General features: G+C 35.1%; 1 protein-coding gene across 1 annotated transcript in view; it reads left to right on the top strand.

The window, feature by feature from the left end:
* The window catches only part of FUT8 (fucosyltransferase 8), a 259,999-nt gene that overhangs the window by 22,383 nt on the left and 217,371 nt on the right, over positions 1-20,245 (top strand). Inside the window, exon 2 of the mRNA XM_081829752.1 lies at positions 10,910-11,007. The gene's annotated coding sequence lies outside the window, so the exon portion shown is untranslated. The remainder of the gene's footprint in view (positions 1-10,909; positions 11,008-20,245) is intronic.

Here is a 20,245-nt window from a genome sequence, read left to right as displayed (position 1 = left end):
GGAAAGAGCCAAGATGCCCTTCAACAGATGAATGGATAAAGAAGATGTGGTCCATATATACAATGGAATATTACTCAGCCATCAGAAAAGATGAATACCCAACTTTTACATCAACATGGATGGAACTGGAGGAGATGATGCTAAGTGAAATAAGTCAAGCAGAGAAAGTCAATTATCATATGGTTTCACGTATTTGTGGAACATAAGGAATAGCATGGAGGACATTAGGAGAAGGAAGGGAAAAATGGGGAGCGGTAATTGGAGGGAGGGATGAACCATGAGAGACTATGGACTCTGAGAAACAAACAGGGTTTTAGAGGGGAGGTGGGGAGGGGGGATTGGTTAACCTGGTGATGGGTATTAAGGAGGGCACGCACTGCATGGAGCACTGGGTGTTATACGAAAACAATGGATCGTGGATCACCACATCAAAAACCAATGATGTATTGTATGGTGACTAACATAACATAATAAAATTTAAAAAAAAGAAAAAAAAAGAAAAACTAATGATGTATGGTGACTAACATAATAAAATAACATTAAAAAAATAAAAAAAAAAAGAGCTCAAATAAATAACCTAACTTTATACCTCAAGGAACTAGAAAAAAGAAGAACAAACTGAATCCAAAGTTAATAGGGAAAAGGAAATTCTAAAGATCAGAGTAGAAATAAATGAAATAGAGACTAAAAAGACAATAGAAAAGATCAGTGAAACTAAGAACTGTTTTCTTTAAAAAGATAAAATAGACATACCCTTAGCTAGACTCACCAAGGAAAAAAGGGAGAGGATTCAAAATCAGAAATGAAAGAGAAGGTGTTATAACTGGTGCCATGGACATACGAAGGATCATAAGATGGCTATGAACAATTATATGCCAACAAATTGGACAACTTAGAGAAATGGATAAATTCTCAGAAACATACAACTTACCAAGACTGAATCATGAAAATTGAAATTCTGAACAGACCAATTACTAGTAAGGAGATTTAATCAGTAATCAAAAACCTTTCAACAAATAAAACTCTAGTCCCAGATGGCTTTTCTGGTGAATTCTACCAGATGTTTAAAGAAGAGTTAATATCAATCTTTCTCAAACTCTATAAAAATTCTAAGAGGAAGAAATACTCTTGAACTCATATTGCAAGGCCAGTATTACCCTTATACCAAAGCCAGTCAGGGACAATATAAAGTAAAGAAACCTACACCAGTATTCCTGATGAACATAGATGTAAAAATCTTTAACAAAAAAATTTTTTAAAGATTTTATTTATTTATTTGACAGAGAGAGACACAGTGAGAGAGGGAACACAAGCAGGGGGAGTGGGAGAGGGAAAAGCAGGCTTCCTGTGGAGCAGGGAGCCCGATGTGGGGCTCGATCCCAGGACCCTGGGATCATGACCTGAGCCGAAGGCAGATGCTTAACGACTAAGCCACCCAGGCGCCCCTAACAAAATATTATCAAACCAAATTTCAACAATATATTAAAAGGATCATACATCATGATCAAGTGGGATTTACCCCTGGGATGCAAAGATGATTCAACATACACAAGTCAATAAATGTGATACACCAAGTTAATAGAATGAAAGATAAAGATCTTATCATCTCAATAGATGCATTAAAAGTATTTGACAAAACTTAACATCCTTTTCATGATAAAAACTGTCAACAAATTGAGTGTAGAAGAAGGAACTTACCTCAACCATGGAATGGGAGAAAATATTTCCAAGTCATATATTTGATAAGGATTTAATATCCAAAATATATGAATAACTAAACTACTCAATAGCAAAAATTTTTTAATCCAGTTATAAATAGGCAAAGGAACTTAATAGACATTTTTCTATAGAAGACCTACAAATGGCTTAGTTACATGAAAAGATGCTTGACATTACTAATCACTAGGGAAATACAAATCAAAACCACAATGAGATATAACCTCCACCTATTATAATGGCTGTTATCAAAAAGACAAGAGATAACAAGTGTTGGCAAGGCTGTGGAGAAAAGGGAACTCCTGTGTGAACTATTGGTGGGAATGTAAATTAGACACCCACCATGGAAAACAGTACGGAGTTTCCTCAGAAAGTTAAAAATAGGGCTACCATATGATCCAGCAATCCTACTTCTGGGTATATATCCAAGGAAGTGAAACTGGATCTTGAAGAGATACTTGCACTCCCATCTTCTTTGCAGCATTATTCACAATAGCCAAGATACCTGTTAGTGGACGAATGGATAAAGGGGATGTACATAATATATATACAATGGAATGTTCAGCTATAGAAAGGAAATCCTATCATTTGTGACAACATGGATGGACATTGAGGGCATTATATGCTAAGTGAAATAAGAGAGAGACAATTAACTGTGTATCATACAGTATAGGTACTTGAATTGCGTATGTGGAATCTGAATAAGCTGAACTCCTAGAAACCGTGAAATGGTGGTTACCAGGGGCTGGGGGATGGCGGAAATGAGATGTTGGCCAAAGGATACACACTTCAGTTATAAAAGTTCTGAGAAAGTTAAGTTTTTATTGATCAAACTTTAGGTTCACGGACTCTTTCCTATATCATTTCCAGTGTGTTCTCCTTATTGTAGATACTCTTTTACTGTTCTAGAATTTCTATTTGGTTGTTTTTCTGTGGATTCTATTTCTTCATGAGCATATTTTCCTTTATTCATTGGGCATAATTGTAAAAGCTCTTTTAAAATCCTTGTTTATTGATACCAACATCTGATTCTATAAGGTTGGTATTTACGTATTTTTTTGTTGTTTGGTTTTATTTTCTTGACCTTTGTATGTCAAATAAATTTGGATTGTAGTCTTTACGTTATGAATGTTATGGAATTCCATTATATTCCTCTATAAAAGGGCTGATGCAGGCAATTAATTTGGTTATACTCATACTACAAACTCTGTATGTTAGGAGGCAGTTAAGTTTGGCCATGCCTACTTTAAAAAATAGTTTTTGTTGAATATGTCAGTTAAAAATTGTATCTTTTGCTTTTGGATTTTGAATCACTGCTAGACTGACTTTTCTCATTCCCAGGTTATACTTGAAATCATTTATGTTTTCTTACAGGACTTTCATGGTTTCAATTTTTATATTTTGATCTCTAATCCATTTGGAATTTATCTTTATGTATTATACAATTTTGTTTTTTTCCATTTCATTCAAAAGTTGTTTAAGATAACAGTTTTTAACCTGCAGGAGTAAGGGCTTTTTGTTATTTTTCATATGTAGTTTTATTGCACTGTGATCAGAAAACATAATTTGTGGTATTTTTACTATTGTGAACTTACTGAGATTTTCTGTATGACCTTATATATGATCAGTTTTTGTGAATAGTCCATGTCCACACGAAAAGAGATTGTTTTCTCTATCAATATACAAAATTCAATATAGCAAGTTCAGTATGTTACAATAATGTACCTTACCGATTACATTGCTTTGGTCTTCTTTAGCTTCACCTACTATTACTCTGTTTCTATTAATTTTTTCGTACAGCTATTGTAGATTTTTGTTTTATAAAGCTTGTGACAGGGTTATTTGGTGCAAAAGTATTTGTAACTGATTTATCTTCCTCATTGTTAATTTGTCCTTTAACATAGAAAAAGCCCTGTTTTGTCTTGCTAGGTGTTTTTTGGGCTTGAATTCTACCTTGTCAGTTATTAACATCATAACCTCTGTTTTCTTTTTGATTGTATTTGCCCATTATACCTTTGCTCATATCTTTTTCCTTTCAGTGTTTCTTAATGACTTTTTTAGGTGTTCCTTGTATAATATACAATTGGATTTTACTTCATGAGCCAATCTAAAATTTTTTTTTCTTTTAGTAGAGGAGTTAAGCTCTTTGCATTTATTATTGACACTGATACGCTAGATTTTTAGCTCTGACAATTATTTATTATATTTACTGTGTGTATTCTGTTTACTGTTTGGCTTTCATTATGTTGTATTATGTTTTCATTGCTCTTTTTAAGAGTTTGCTTTGAAATTTTTTTTGATATTTAGTATATTTATCTGAATAAAGTATGGAGTTTCATTAGTAATAATATATTAACATTTTTTTCATTAATTGTGACAAGTGTTCAGTAGTAATGCAAAATGTTAACCATAGGGGAATCTGGGTGTGCCGCGTATGGAAACTCTTTGTATGTTGCAACTTGTCTGTAATATAAAACTATTCTAAAATTTAAAAAAACATTTTTTTAAAAATTTATTTATTTGACAGAGAGAGAGAGACAGTGAGAGAGGGAACACAAGCAGGGGAAGTGGGAGAGGGAGAAGGAGGCTTCCTGCAGAGCAGGGAGGCCGATGCAGGGCTCGATCCCAGGACCCTGGGATCATGACCTGAGCTGAATGACTGAGCCGCCCAGGCGCCCTAAAAAAACATTTTTTTAATGTAGTAGGACTGAAGGTGTCCAAGACTGGTTTGGGAAAGTACATTTTATGTGAGTTTATTGCTGAACTTGGTGAATATAAGCTGTATTTTTCAGTTTCCAGTAAATCAGGGAGGTGTAATCACTGTATTTGATGGTAAAGAGTTAGAGGAAAACATCTCTGTTTTGTAATAATGAAAAAAAATCAGTTTTTGGACTGGAAAATTTTTAAGCAAAAGATTAAGGAAAACAGTTGCTTCTAGAACTGGTTACTCAAATCGTATCTTGTCAAGATGAATTATTTAGAATGTTGTTGGGGAAGAGGGCTTGTTTAGTAGTAAGGCATAAAGGTGAATTGGTATATAAACCCAAGAATTTTAATGGCTCCTACAAGGTATAGTTTAGGCTTTTACTCCCAGAATTTTAGAGCTGCAAGAGACTTTTAGAATTTTTTCCAGTTCTTTCATTTGTAGAAGAATAACTAGAAGTCTAGGCAAGTGATATGTTACATCCAAAATCATGTAGTAAATTGATATTCAGAGCTGGGACTAGATTCAAAACTATTCTTCATTTCTGTTTTAAGATTCTTTCCTCAATGCCAGAATGTATTATTGAAAGTCACGATAATCTTGAAAGTCAGGACATCCTGAGCTCCTCATATCCTACTTACCATGCAGCTAAGGCAAGGTTACATATTTATACTGGCATTTTAAAAAAAGGCACAAGTGATTTTTTTATTCAACATTACAGAGATAATGTTAGGTCATAAGCCTCTGCCTTGTTGATTTTTTTCTCTGTATCTTATCCAGTAGGGGAAGGGCCTGGTTGAAGATTGTAGCAAAAAGGCCAGTCATTATGAACTATAGACTGGGAGCTAGAACTGGAGCTGGTGCTGGAAACCATAAAAATGCCAGATGATGTGGGGGTTGGGATGCTGTTGGGATGATGACTAAGTGGACTCTAGAACCTGTAGAAAAGGGGACAGAGTAAAGGAGGCTGTGGAGCTACCATCAAACTCATGCTAATCATGAGGGCCAGTTCTACTTTCGTTCCATGGAGCATTCTACTACTTGCCAGCTAAGATTTAGGATAGCCATAGATAATGAAATAAAATTCATCTGACATCTGCAAGACATTTTTATTTTGCAGAGTACTGTCACAAATATTACTCTGTTTGATCCTTGCAATATCCTTGTGAGATGGGTAAAAGGGATATTGGTGAGCAGAAAATGTTAAATACTAATGGGTGTCAAGACGGCAGTGTGTTAGAAACCACTAAAGGATATAAAAATGAATACACATAGTTTTGGCTCTCATGGTGTACACAATCTTGTGGAGATGGGGTAGGGAAAACAGCGAAAGGTAGTGTTAAGGCAAGTTGAAAAAGATTTAGAAATTCAAATTACCATGGGAATTTAAAAGGAATGATGGTATTATAACTGATGGAAATTTTAGCATTTTGCCTTCTGATTTCAGACTAGTTGAAAGAATAACTATAAAAGGATCTCTTTACTTTTTTTTTATTGTATGTTACTGTTCTGTTAAATAAGGCATAACATTTCATAAGGCTATTTTGGGACTACAGTCAGTGACCACACAGTAGTGGTCCAACTCTCTAAATAACAATACTAGACAAACTGGACACCCTCTCACATATGGACAAATCTGCATGGAAAAGTACTCAAGTTTTAGGTGTGGACTTGTGTACTTTATTTTCCCTTTCTCTAGTATATTAAGAAATGACTTGCACTTCAACTTGCCAAAAGCAATGCTTGCATTCTAGTGGCAACATTACTACTTCTGTTACATAGTACAGTGAATACCAGAACTACAAAGGCAGGAGGTGTAAGTAAATTTTATTAGGAAGGGAAGTTGTCAACTTAAATAGCAGCAAATGATTGAATAAGGAAACTTATGTTGTCATAGACATACAAGACCTCCATCATATACAGGATACAGGAGGCATTTCTGTTTGTGATATCTAGCCCAGAAATGTCAAATGCTTTTCCATTTAATCTCATACTTCTGGATTCCTACCAAAAAGGAGTACATTAAGAGCATGGAAAAGTTGCTTACTAAAAGGAAACCCTCGAAAAAAGTAAGAGAGAGAAAATAGCAATTAAGTTATGTAGAATACTCTTTAAGTGATAATTAACCACATTTTCATATCTTCACAGTAATACAAAACCCAATAACTTGCAGAACTGGTTCAGATTACTTAAATACCAGATACGTTTTTAGTCCTCTACATAAATGTTTAGAAGTTACTTACATTTATATGAAATGAAGCTATTAATACTTTTCTACAGCAGTAACTGCACACCAGGAAGGCCAACGCAAACACATTAAGGAATGGAGTTTTCCCAAAGCTGCAGTGTGAAGAGAGTATAAACATTTGATTCCATACACATGAATGGGTTTCTTTGCTATAGGAAATTCAAATGGAATAAGGAATGGAGATGTGTAAAAAGGTTTCTTAAGGGGGAGAAGGATAACAGCCTGTATGCACCTAAGTTTTCTGCCCCTTCTGCAGCATCATATTCTTCTCCTGCACTGTCTGATGTCCATAATGTTAGGTTGTCTCTAAGCAACTGCATGATGAAGGTGCTGTCTTTGGATGAGGCTTCATTCACTGTATCAAGTTCTGAAGTGGCCTCATCAAAAGCCATTTTAGCTAATGTGTAGGCAAGCTTGGATTACTAAGGATTTTACAGTGAAACACAGAAAAGTTAAGAGCCAGCCTCAGGCAGATTGGGTGTGTGGGTTGCATCTCTTTTCTTGCTTATATCAAAAGCCTCTTGGTAAGCAACTTGGGAATTACCTATCATTTGTTTTTGATCTTGACCACCTGCAACTTCAGCAACGTGCTGTGGGTAATCTTTCCTCATTTTTAGGTAGAAGACCTTACTCTCTAGATTAATTGCATTGGCTGTTAAATATGCATCCAACAAATAGCTTTTTATTATTTTTGATTACTGGGTCCTGTTTGTTCTTTGTGCTCAGCTGGTATTTGCCTATTTCACTTTCATGGTTACTGTTCTTTTCTACCACGTATTATGCATTTATTATATGCTTTAGGATAACTTATTAATGTATGAGTGGTGTTAATTGAATACATCTAATTTTTGGAAAATGTCAGCATTCGGTGCTGTCACAAAATTAATCTAGGTCGTAGCTCCCCTTCAAAGTAATTAAAATAGTGTTGCGGCCAAGTTGGACCAATAGGGATTAGTATCCTTCCACCCTAAAAAAAACTAACTGGATTAAAGATATGAAACAACAGTTTCTAAGATATTTGCTATCAGGCAGCAAATGACTTTGATCCCTGAGCGACAGGAAATAAATTAAGTGAGACTTAAGAATGCTCTAGCCTGGAGAGAGTTTCTAGGCATGGAGCAGGTCAGTAGAACCCAGGAGGAATCAAGAAATCTTCCTGAGTGGAAGAGAAGGAGCTGGGAGGCTGTGGGGAGCCAAGGCAGCTGGAGTTTACAGGGCAGAATATCAAAGAGAGAGCTGCAAGAGAATTTCCAAGAATTCAGTTGAGTACTAATCAGTGAGGTTCCTTTCAAGAATTCAGTTGAGTACTAATCAGTGCATGCCTGTGAGGAAACTACTTGAGGCTAGGAAGAGCCACTCAAAAGGAATTGAAGGAACAATACAATACTCATAGCTCACATACAATACCAGGAATAGAGCCCCGAATCTATCAGAGTAGAAAATCTTATTCACTGAGGTAAAGCATCTTCAGCATTCTAGTTGTCATTTTTAGATGTTTGGGTTGGGTCTTTTTTTCTGTCTTTACTGAAAATATAGTCAACCTTTTTTCTAGCTTCTAGAACATATGGGATTTATAACAACTTTTAATGTCCTAGTTTCCTAATCCTATCAACTGTGTCATGTCCAGGCTGGTTTTGATTGATATTTTTACTCATTATGGCTGTATTTTCTTTTTCTTAATCTTTTTTTTTTTTTTTTTTTTAACCTGCTTGGAAATCAGTTGATGCTTGTCAGGCATGTAAAAGCAGACATTGTAAATTTACCTTGTTGGGTGCGGATATTTTTGTATTCCTATAAATATTCTTGAAACTTTTTCTGGAATGTATTGAAGTTACTTGGAAAGTATTTGATCCTGTAAGGTATTGCTTTTAATCTTTGTTAAGTGGGGCCATTTAATCTAATTGCCCCACTACTGAGGCAGAACCTTTTTGAGTACTTTACCTGATGCCCTGTGAATAATGAGGTTTTCCATTTGGCTAATCATCTGGTTACAGATGTTAAATTGAGGATCTGGTTGTTCCTTCAAGGTTTGTTTTTAAGTTCTTTTGGGATCATTAGAGAGTAGTCTTTATTCTAGGACTGATTTTTAGCCATGCTGAGGTCTCTGCTTATTGCCCAGAGTATACAAAGTCTTTCTGTACTCTGGTTGGATGGCACCTCCAATGTCTCCAGCTCTGTTTGAACCTTGCATTGTTCTTTTGTGTGTGTGTGTGTGTGTGTGTGTGTTTTAAGCTCCTCAGCAGTTGCTTTTTGCCTGGCCTTGTGGAATTTCATTCTAAGTGTATGTAGATTAGTATTAAGTTAGAATCAAGTGGACCCCTACTTTGATGTCTAGAGCTTTTTTCTGCATAACCCCTCCTCTCTGGTACATTATTCCGGTAATTCCTGTCACCTATACCTTACTGAACTTATATCTTTGTCTTTTCAAGTTAAGTAGATTGCTGTGCTATCCTTTGAATCTCCCTGCCTACAGTGGTGTTTAGAACATGTCTCTTGGTAGAAAGTCAAGATGTTCATAGGGCTTATCTAGCTTGTTTTCTTCTCCCATGGAATGCAGATCTACACTAATTATTGTCCCATGTCCATAAACTGTTTGTCATATGTTTTGTCTAGTTTTGTAGTTGTTTACTGTCGGAGGGTAAATCTGGTACCAGTTACTCCATAATAGCTAGAAGCGTAAGTCCTAAGCTACTGGATTATTGCGGGAAGTTGGTAAAGACTTTTGGGTGAAGTTACAGGAAGGAATAACGAGCTTTGGCTGATTTTTATAGTTAATGGCCATTTAGGAATTGTTTATAGACCCCTGGAGTAGTTGACTTAGCAGTGGTTTGTCTTTTTCAACTAGATCTAGCAGATGGGATAATGTAAATAGTAAAGCACTATACAAATATGCTTACTATTTTTAGCTTAGAGTAATTTATTGAGTGTTCTTATTAATAAGCTGTTCTGCCTCAGAATAGATTTTTTTTGGAATTTAAAGTGAAAATAGTTGGATTACCTTTAGGCTGCGGGAGTTGGAGTTGGTGATGATGCCTTCAGTATTATTTCTAATTACCAAAAATTGGTTTCAGTAGGCTTTGATGTCATTGGATAAAGACTGCTTCTCACAATTAGTAATAATGTCAATCCAAAATCTCACGTTGTAACAACAGTAAAGTTGTTGGCAGAAAGACGTATTTCTGAAGATTGTATTGTGTCGCTATATTATTCTTGGGTTTTTGTACTTAGGAACTTGCACATATATATTCAGTGAACATTTGATGTGTGAATCTTTATTAAGACTATTCACTTGTCAACTTTCTGTATGTCAAACATGGTAGTAGATACTAGGGAGGCAAAAGAAATAGTAGATAGGGTCCCTTATCAGAAGATCACATGAGATGGCACATGTATAAGGCAACAACATATTCTAGCAAAGATTAGTGGAGTACAGAGTGATTATGTCAGCTCTTAGGGAGAAATGGAGGGGCTCGATTTTGAGAAAATTGATGGATATGCGTTGATTCACTAAGAGGATAAGGGAGAAAAAGTCCCTGTTCTAAAAACAAGGAAAGGTGTGTTGCAGGGTGACAGCTGAGAATGACAAAATCGTTCTGTGAAAAACACGAAATTAAGTTGGCTTTAATGGAATTCTCTGTAGAAGATAATCAGAAATTAGGTTGTAGAGCTGATTGTGGTGTGAGGGATGTAGAAGATTTTGAGCATTAGTCTGAAAAGAGAGAGAATTCTGATTGCCCTATATGTTAAAAAGTAGACAAAATTAAAGAATTTTGTGTTCACAAAGTAAGTTGTATAGGTGCTGACTTATTTTAAAATAAACTATGAAGCAAATTAAGACACTGAGTGTTACTGTGTTTGATTACAATAAAGTAAAAACCCATTCTTTATTGGGATTTGAAAAACACTGCTTACAGAAGTGAATATGTAAAAGTTTTACATGGGGGCGCCTGGGTGGCTCAGTTGGTTAAGCATCTGCCTTCGGCTCAGATCATGATCCCAGGGTCCTGGGAACAAGCCCTGTGTTGGGCTCCCTGCCCAGTGGGGAGCTGACTTCTCCCTCTGCCCCTCCCCCTACTCTCTCTCAAATAAATAAATAAAATCTTTTTTAAAAAGTGAAAGTTTTACATGTTATGACATAAGGGGGAAAAAAGGAATTTTTTAAATGGTATAATAACTGAAGGTACTCTAACTGAACTTTGAGTGGGGCTGAATTTCATTTGTTTGTTTGTTTGTTGTTCCAGGTTGCTGCTTTTGCTAAGAGACCACTCATGACCCAGGTGGTATTTTCATTCAAGATAAAGTGTTCTATTGCCTTTATTGATTAACTGAACAAATTCAGGTTAGTATATTTTGTGGACAGCATTTCCCTGTTCTAATTATAAGTTAATATGTTGAGAAATGGATAATTTTGTGTTTAAAGCTATGTATGTACATGGCAGTGAATTAGAAAGACCAAGTCAGTCTATACTCTATTGAATTATGTATCAGTTAACAGACATTTTTGCCCTACCTACTATGTATAATCTGTAGTGCATAAAATAAAAAAAAATGTTTTACTCCTTGTTTAATAGCTTTGTACTTTAAGAGGCTGGATAAAAACAAGTTGTGGCTGAATATGGTACATTGTACTTTTGGCATTATTTTGTGACCTATTTGGTGCTGAAAATAAACAACTCATCTTAGAGCTTTTGGACATTTTTGTAGCTGACTTTTAAAGGATTGATTGTTGTCCAGATTTTAGTCATACATTAAAATTATTGTTTTTAGTGTTCAGTCTGTGAGTTTTGATAAATATATACTCATCCCCATAATCTTGTAAATTCACTCATGTTGTCTCTTCGTAGTCAACCTCTCTTTCCTCTCAACTCCTAGCAACCACTGATCTGTTTTTTGTCCCTATAGTCTACCTTTTCTGATATGTCATTTAAATAGAATAATTTAGTATGTAGCTTTTAAAATCTAGCTTATTTCACTTAGCATAATGCATTTGGATTCATTCATGTTGTGTGTACTAGTAATTTGTTCTTTTTTTTTTTAATTGCTGAGCTGTGTTCTACCATATGGGGATATACCATAGTTGTTTTATCCATTCACCACTTTATGGACATTTCGGGAGTTTCCAGTTTTGGGTGATTATTTTAGTCATACTTTTTTTCTTTTTTTTTGTGATAAAATACTTATATATAACATAATATTTATAACAAAATACATAACATAATATTTACCATCTTAGCCATTTCTTTGAAGAATTTATTTAAGAGAGAGAGAGAGATTGAGAGAGAGCACCAGAGAGGGGAGGGAGGGTCAGAGGGAGAAGCAGATTCCCTGCTGAGCAGGGATCCTGACTTGGGGCTCTATCCCAGGACCCTGGGATTATGACCTGAGCCGAAGGCAGATGTTTAACCGACTGAGCCACCCAGGTGCCCCCCCATCTTAGCCATTTTTAAGTGTACAGTTCAGTGGTATTAAGTACATTCACTTTGCTATGCAGTCATCACACCATCCATTCCCATAACTCTTTTCATCTTGTAAAATTGAAACTATATACCTATTAAACAATAACTCCCCATTCTCTGTTCCCTCCAGCTCCTGGAAAGTGGTATTGTACTTTGTCTTTGTGAATTTGACTCTAAGTAATTCATATGAGGAGAGTCATATATAGCATTTGTCTTTTTGTAGCTGGCTTATTTCACTTAGCATAATGTCCTTGAGGTTCATCCGTGTTGTAGCATAGCACAGAATTTCTCTTCTTTTTAAAGCTGAATAATATTCCATTGTATGTATATACTTCATTTTGCTTACCTACTTATTGGTTGTTGGACATGGGTTGCTTCCACATTTTAGCTATTGTAAATAATGTGGCTATGAACATGAGTGTACAAATATTTCTTTAAGACCCCGTTTTTAGTTCTTGTGGGTATATATATATATTCAGAAATGGAATTGCTAGATCATATGGTAATTCTATTTTTAATTTTTTGAGGAACCACCATACTTTTTTCTACAGCAGCTTTACCATTTTACATTCTAATCAGCAGTGCACAAGGGTTTTAGTTTCTCTACCTCCTTGCCAACAATTGTTATTTTCTGTTTTTTGATAGTAACCATCTTAACGGGTGTGAAATTGTAGGTTTTTTTTTGTGTGTGTGTGTATCATTTTGATTTGCATTTCCCTAATGAACATCTTTTTATGGGCTTATTGGCCATTTGTATATCTTCTTTGGGACAATGTCTATTCATGTCTTTTTTCTAATTTTGAATTGGGTTGTTTGTTTTTTGTTGTTGAGGCTTAGGAGTTCTCTATATATTCTGGATAGTAATCCCTTATCAGATACATGTTACAAGTATTTTCTCCAGTCTGTTGGTTGCCTTTTTACTTCATGGATGTTATCTTTTGATGCACAAAAGTTTTAGTTTTCTTGAAGTCCAGCTTGTCTATTTTTCCTTTCTTTCTTTCCCCCTATGCCTTTAGTGTCATATCCAAGAAATCATTGGTAAATTCAATATCATGAAGCTTTTGTCCTATGTTTTCTTCTAAGAGTTTTATTATTTTAGGTCCTACACTTAGGTACTTGATACATTTTGAGTTAATTTTTGTATATATGTTAGGTAGGGGTCCAGCTTCATTCTTTTGCATGTGGATATTCAGTTTTCCCAGCACCATTTATTGAAAAGACTGTCCTTTTCCCCCATTGAATGTTATTGGCACTCTTGTCAAAAATCATTTGACCATACATGTGAGGGTTTATTTCTAGGCTCTCTATTCCATTGGTCCATATGTCTGTTTTTGTGGCAGCACTATACTGTTTTTGTTGTTGTTGTTTTTTAAAGTTTTTATTCATTTATTTGAGAGAGAGAGAAAACACAAGTGGGGGGAGGGGCAGGGAGAGAGGGAGAAGCAGACTCCCAGCTGAGCAGGGAGCCCAACACAGGGCTGGATCCCAGGACCCTGGGATCATGACCTGAGCTGAAGGCAGATGCTTAACTGACTGAGCCACCCAGGTGCCCCAACACCACACTGTTTTGGTTACTGTAGCTTTATAGTAAAATTTGAAATCAGGAAATGTGAGTCCTCCAGTTTTTCTGTTCTTTTTGTTTTGGCTCTTTGGGATCCCTTGAGATTTCATATGAATTTTAGTGTGGGTTTTTCTATATCAGAAAAAAATGTGATTGGGGTTTTGATCAGTGTTGCATGGAATCTGTTGATTTCTTTGGTTAGTGTGACATTTTAACAATATTAAGTCTTCAATGTTACTAACATGGGATGTGTTTCCATTTATGTCTTCTTTAATTTCTTTCATCAGTGTTTTGTAGTTTTCATTGTACAAGTCTTTTGTCTCCTTGGTTAAGTTAATTTGTAAGTATTTTATTCTTTTTGATGCTGTTAATGGAATTCTTTTTGTAATTGTCTTTTCAGATTGTTCATAGTGTGTAGAAATGTTTGTTTTTGTATGTTGATTTTGTATCCTATTTTGATGAATTCATTTATTAGTTGTAAGAGCTTTTTTGTGGAGTCTTTAGGGTTTTTTTTTAACATATAAGATCATATTATCTGCAAATAAATAATTTTACTTTGTCCATTTCAATTTGGATGCCTTGAATTTTTTTTTTTTTCTTGCCAAATTGCTCTGGCTAGAGCTACCAGTACTATATTGAATAGACGTGGGGAAAGTGGACTTCCTTTTCCTTGTTCCTGATCTTAGAGGAATAGTTTTCAGTCTTTCAACATTGAGTATGATGATTGCTGTGGGTTTTTCATATATGGCTTATATTATGTTGAGGTAGTTTCCTTCTGTTGCTTTTTTCTTGAGTGTTTTCATCAGGAGAGGGTATTGAATTTTATCAAATGCTTTTTTTTTTTTTTTTACATCAATTGAGATGATCATGTGGGTTTTTCTTTCATTTTGTTGATGTAGCGTATTACATTGATCAATTTTCATATGTTGAACAATCCTTGCATTCCAGGAATAAATCCCACTTGGTGATGGTGTGTAAATCCTTTTAATATGAAGTTATACATTTTAAAAATAAAAATGTCATTGTATTAATAGAATGTTTATTAGTAGAATTATTAATAGAATGTTTTATTAATAGAATATTAATAGAATGTTATTTGTTGTTGTTAAAGAAACCATGATGATTTTACTATTGCTTTTTTTGGGCTGGGGTTGCATTTCTTTTAAAAAGCATTAAAGCATGACCAAATAATTTTTTTTAACAGATCTTGTGGGTAGGGGAAGAGACCTGCAATTTATGATTACTTTGAGTATATAAAGAGAGGGGATGCAAAATTGTTAGAAATGGGGTATATTGGATCTTGCGGTGTTTCTTGACTATTGAAAAATCATGTTGCTTTCTTAGATCAGAAATGTACAGATAGGCTTGTATAGTTAACCCTCATATAGGTTAGGTATAGGAGGGTAGCTCCGAAACCTATCTGTTTAGAAAAGTCAAGTAAATTTTAAGAATTTTCTTATATTAAAAATCGTACTTATTCTTTTTTTTTTTTTTTAGATGGCAAAGGCTGGGCATGAAAAGTCAGTTTAAACTTTCCTGAATGAATATCTGGGTTGAAAGTGATGGAAACTGTCCTGCCTTGGGGAAATTAGTAATATAAAAATCAGCTATGGGATGTTCTCAAAAGGGTTTTGATTATTTATAAGGATTATCTGGTTCATTATGTGCTACAGAAATAAAAATATCTTGAGCAAAATATTATGCTCTGACTCAGAATATTGCTTTAAATTCCAGCTCCTCAGCCTGGAGATTAAGAGTCGCTGCAACTTTGAACTGTTCTCTTGTTTCTGAATATTTTAGATAAATTATATGACTTGCATAGTGTCTCTATAGATAAAATAATATGTTATATTGTGTTCACAGGGAACATTTCCAAAATAGGTAAAACATTTTAGGCAGAGTCAGAGCATTATAGAGATGTTCCCGAGAGAGCAATTATTTGGTCATTGGGTAAATATGACACAGAGTCAAAGACTATGCTCAGAAGTCATGATTTCTTCAGACTTGAGCTATTCTTTTCATGTCATGTTAATTATATAAGTTATCTGGCATAACTTTTTAATACAGCATCAAAGACGTTATAACTGAAAGCCAAATATTAGGAAAGGGATGGACAACTAGCATGTAGGAACACAGATCCCATTTGTCAAAGAGCATAGTAAAAAAAAAAATTTTTTTAAGTTTTTTTCTCCTTTTCTTTCTTTTTTTTTTTTTTGAGAGAGAGAGAGAGAGAGTGCGTGCTTGCAAGCAGGGGGTATGGGGCAGAGGGAGAGGTAGAGAAAGAATCTTAAGCAGGCTTAGTGTGGAGCCCGACTCGGGGCTTGATCTCATGACCCTGAGATCATGACCTGAGCCAAAATCAAGAGTTGGACACTTAACTGACTGAGCCACCCAGGCACCCTGAGCATAGTATAAATTTTTAAGGCAAATACCATATATTTCCCAAAATTTATTAGGATTTTGGGTACATACATACTTTTGAGCTCTCAAATAGATGACTGAGCTTTTTTAAAAATATTTTAAAATTTTTAATTTAAATATAGTTGACATACTAATTTTAGGTGTAGAACATAGTGATTCAACAATTATGTATGTTATGAAATGCTCACCTTTCACCATACAAATGTATTACAATATTATTGACTGCATTCCCCATCCTGTGACTTATTTATTTTATAACTGGAAGTTTGTACCTCTTAATCCCTTTCATCTATTTTGTCTATACCCCCACCTCTCTGGCAGCTATCAGTTTGTTCTCTGTGTTTAGGAGTCTGTTTCTTTTGTTTGTTTTGTTTTTTAGATTCTATATCTAAATTAAATCATGCAGTGTTTGTCTTTTTCCGTCTGAATTATTTCACTTAGCATAGGACCCTCCATCCATGTTTCATGAATGTCAAGATTTCATTATTTTTTATGGCTGAGTAATATTCATTGCGTATATATATCCCATCTTTATCCATTCATCTGTCAGCGGACACTTAACATTGCTTCCATATCTTGGCTATTGTAAATAATGCTGCAGTAAACATATGGGTTCATATATCTTTTTGAATTAGTGTGTTTGTTTTCTGTAGATAAATACCCAGAAGTGGAATTGCTGTGTTGTATGGTGTTTCTATTTTTAATTTTTTGAGAAACCTCCATATTGTTTCCCATAGTGGCTGCACTGGTTTACAATCCCACCAACAGTGTACAAGGTTCCCTTTCCTCCATATCCTCATCAACACCTGTTTTTTCTTGTTTTTTTGATACTAGCCATTCTGACTGCTATAAGGTGATATCTCACTATGGTTTTGATTTGCATTTCTCTGATGACTAGTGATATTCATGTTTCTGTTGATTGTATATTTTCTTTCAGGTGGTCTGCCCATTTTTAATTGGATTGTTTGTTTTTTTTGGTGTTGAGTTGTATGAGTTCTTCATACATTTTGGATATTAGTCCCTTATTAGATTTATCATTTGCAAGTATCTGCTTCCATTCTGGCTTTTCATTTTGTTGATAGTTTTTTTTTGTTTGTTTTTTTTTTTTGTGTGTGTTTTTTTTTGCTGTGCAGAAGTTTTTTGATTTGATGTAATCCCAATTGTTTATTTTCACTTTTGTTTTCCTTGCCTGGGGAGATATCCAGAAAAATATTGCTAAGGCTAATGTCCAAGAGATCATTGTCTGTTTTTTTTTTTCCTCTTAAGTTTTATGGTTTCAGGTATTACATTGAGACCTTTAATTCATTTTGAGTTTATTTTTGTATATGGTATAAGAAAGTGGTACAGTTTCATTTTTTTTGCATGCAGCTGTCTAGTTTTCCCAACACCACTTACTGAAGAGATTGTCTTTTCCCCATTGTGTAGTCTTGCCTCCTTTGTCATAGATTAATTGACCATTTAAGTGCGTGTTTATTTCTGGGCTCTCCATTCTTTTCCATTGATTGATGTATCTCTTTTTGGGCTGTTTGATTACTGTTTTGATTACTGCAGCTTTGTAGTACAGTTTGAAATCTGGGATTGTGATACCTCCAGCTTGCTTGCTTGCTTTCTCTTTCTCTCTTTCTCTCTTTCCCTCCTTCCTCTCCTCCCCCCTTCCTCTCCCTCCTCTTCCTTCCCCTCCCTCCCTCCCTCCCTCCTTCTCTCTCTTCCTTCCTCCCTTCCTTCCTTTTTTATTTTTTTAAAGATTTTTTTATTTTTAAGTAATCTCTACACCCAACATGGGGCTCAAATTTACAACCCCCCAGATCAAGAGTCTCATGCTTCACCGACTGAACCAGCCAGGCACCCTTCCTCTAGCTTTGTTCTTTCTCAAGATCATTTTCGGTTAGATGATTGAGCTTCTTGTCAGCAGTGATTGTTTTAGATTTTGGTGTTTTCTGAAGGAAGTATTCCTATAGCAAGTATTACTGAATGAATTAGTCTCACCCATCCATGGGCTACTTAGAGTTCATTAGAGTACCATGCATCTGTGGTGGATTCTCCAAGATCGACAGGGCAAGAAGTAGGAAGTGAGCTTTCTGAAAGCCTGAGAAAATGGAACCCAACAGAATGGTAAAAACTGGTACTTCTCACAGAATTTTTACACAAAATGGACCTTGAGGAACATTTAGTCCAATGCCTGTAGTTTTTTTGTAAATGGGAAAATGGAGCCCTGGAGAGATGGGGTGATATGCTTTTAGTCACATAGCTAGCTGGAGACTAGTAGTGTAGTGGCTCATTTTACTCATTACCCTGCCTTTCTTGATCCTGGGATTGTTACTTGACGTAAGGGTAGGGATAAAGTTAAATTGCTCAATTTAAAATTGTTTACAAAATTCAGTTTTAATTTTTTTCAGTTGACTTTAAGTTAGAACAGGTCACTATTGAAATGGTATGAGATACAATCTTAATTTCCAAACAGATGCAGAAAAATATGCTGATGTTCAGATATATCTAGAGAAATCTAACAAATTATTTTTAACTACCTCAAAACATTTTTATGTAGATTAATTTAAAAGTATAAAATTTAAATGACACCTCTATTTTCATAAATATGGACCTCAGATTTTTTTGGTTTTAACTTTAAGCATCTTAAAATAATGGGTTATATTCTGCTCTGGAGGATTTCACTAATAAACATGTTTACAGGTATAATTATTAGCAAAGTTCAGAACTGCCAGTTTCCTTTTTCTCATGAGCACTACCAAGCCTAGAAAATTAGCAAAAAAAACCCCCAAAACAAACAACAACAACAACAACAACAAAAAAACTTGTTCAAGATACTATTTTAGAAATGGAACATTTTAAAATAAAGTAACATTTAAGTATTTATTTTTAGATATTTGATGTATGGGCATATTAAGAGATTGTGACTCAGTTGAAGTGGTTTTAGTTATACAGAAAGTATACCTCTTTGCTCTAATTTTTTTCTTCTGTATCATCTTCTATTCATTATATTATACTAATTTCATTCTGATTTACTAAGAATTTCTAGCCCTTTAGAACAAAGGAGACACCTATTTGGAGACAATTCTGCATGAGTCTTTTGCGTTTCTGCCCATATACTGAGCAGAAGCATTGACAGCTTTTGTTGGGGGCTGTCTTTTCAAGGAAATTTGTATAGCAAACATCCTAGAAAGATAGGAATAGTGTTTTCCCACAGGTTACAGATTTCTTAGCTGTCCAGGATAATCAAGATAATCCCTTTGGGGAAAAAATGGGGCACATTTGCTTGTAAACCCCTTGAAAGAGTGGGGTTTCATAAGCTCATCTTTCTTTTCCTGTAATGCAACCTACTGTGTGTGCAGGCATCATTGGCTCACCTTGTGTTGCCTTTTAAGAATTAGGGCTTGGGGAACCAGTGCAAATGATGATACTCTGGCTACTGCTGCTATTTTGAGTAGTAAGCTGTTCTTTGTCTCTGACCCGGGAGTGTCAGATCTTCTGCCAGGATTATCTGATGCTGAGTTGCCAAATATCATTAACACAACCTATTGATAAAATCAAGCTGAGTTTATTGCTTATTGCCGTGAAGGAGAATACCACCTTCAGAGAGCTTTAGTGGTATCTTAGAGGGGCAAAGCCAAGGTCAAAATGTAAGAATTTGAAGTTCAGTATGAGTCTTTAGTGGTGGTGATGGGGCTTGATTAGGATTGAGTATCATAATAGTATAGAATTGGTAGAAACAGCAAGGAAAGGATTTGAAAATTGTTGATCCTTCCTATTGAAGAGATGATTGGTCTTTCCTGAAGCTTCTGTAATGAACAATCAAGTTATATTCATGCAAGAGTCTCCTGCAATAGTAGAGTTATGCTAATGAGGACATTGGACTAATAAAGTCTCGTTAATACACACCGGAAGATGTACATGTAGGTATATTAACTTCTTAGGGCTGTTATAATAAATTACTACACACTTATGGCTTAAAACAATAGGTTCTAGGGAAGAATTCTTTCTCTTCTAACTTTTGGTATTTATAAGCAATCCTTAGTGTTTTTTGCTTTCTGGTACCATAACTCTAATCTTTACCTCCATCTTCACACGGTGGTCTTCCCTCTGTATCTGTATCCCAAATTTTCCTCTTCTTAAAAGGACTCCAG

This window comes from Leptonychotes weddellii, chromosome 9 (genome assembly GCF_054177405.1).
Source record: "Leptonychotes weddellii isolate Sample4059 chromosome 9, ASM5417740v2, whole genome shotgun sequence".
In the NCBI taxonomy this organism is placed as follows: Eukaryota; Metazoa; Chordata; class Mammalia; order Carnivora; family Phocidae; genus Leptonychotes; species Leptonychotes weddellii.
The sequence above is the reverse complement of the archived record's forward strand: the minus strand, read 5'-3'. Positions and strand labels throughout refer to the sequence as shown.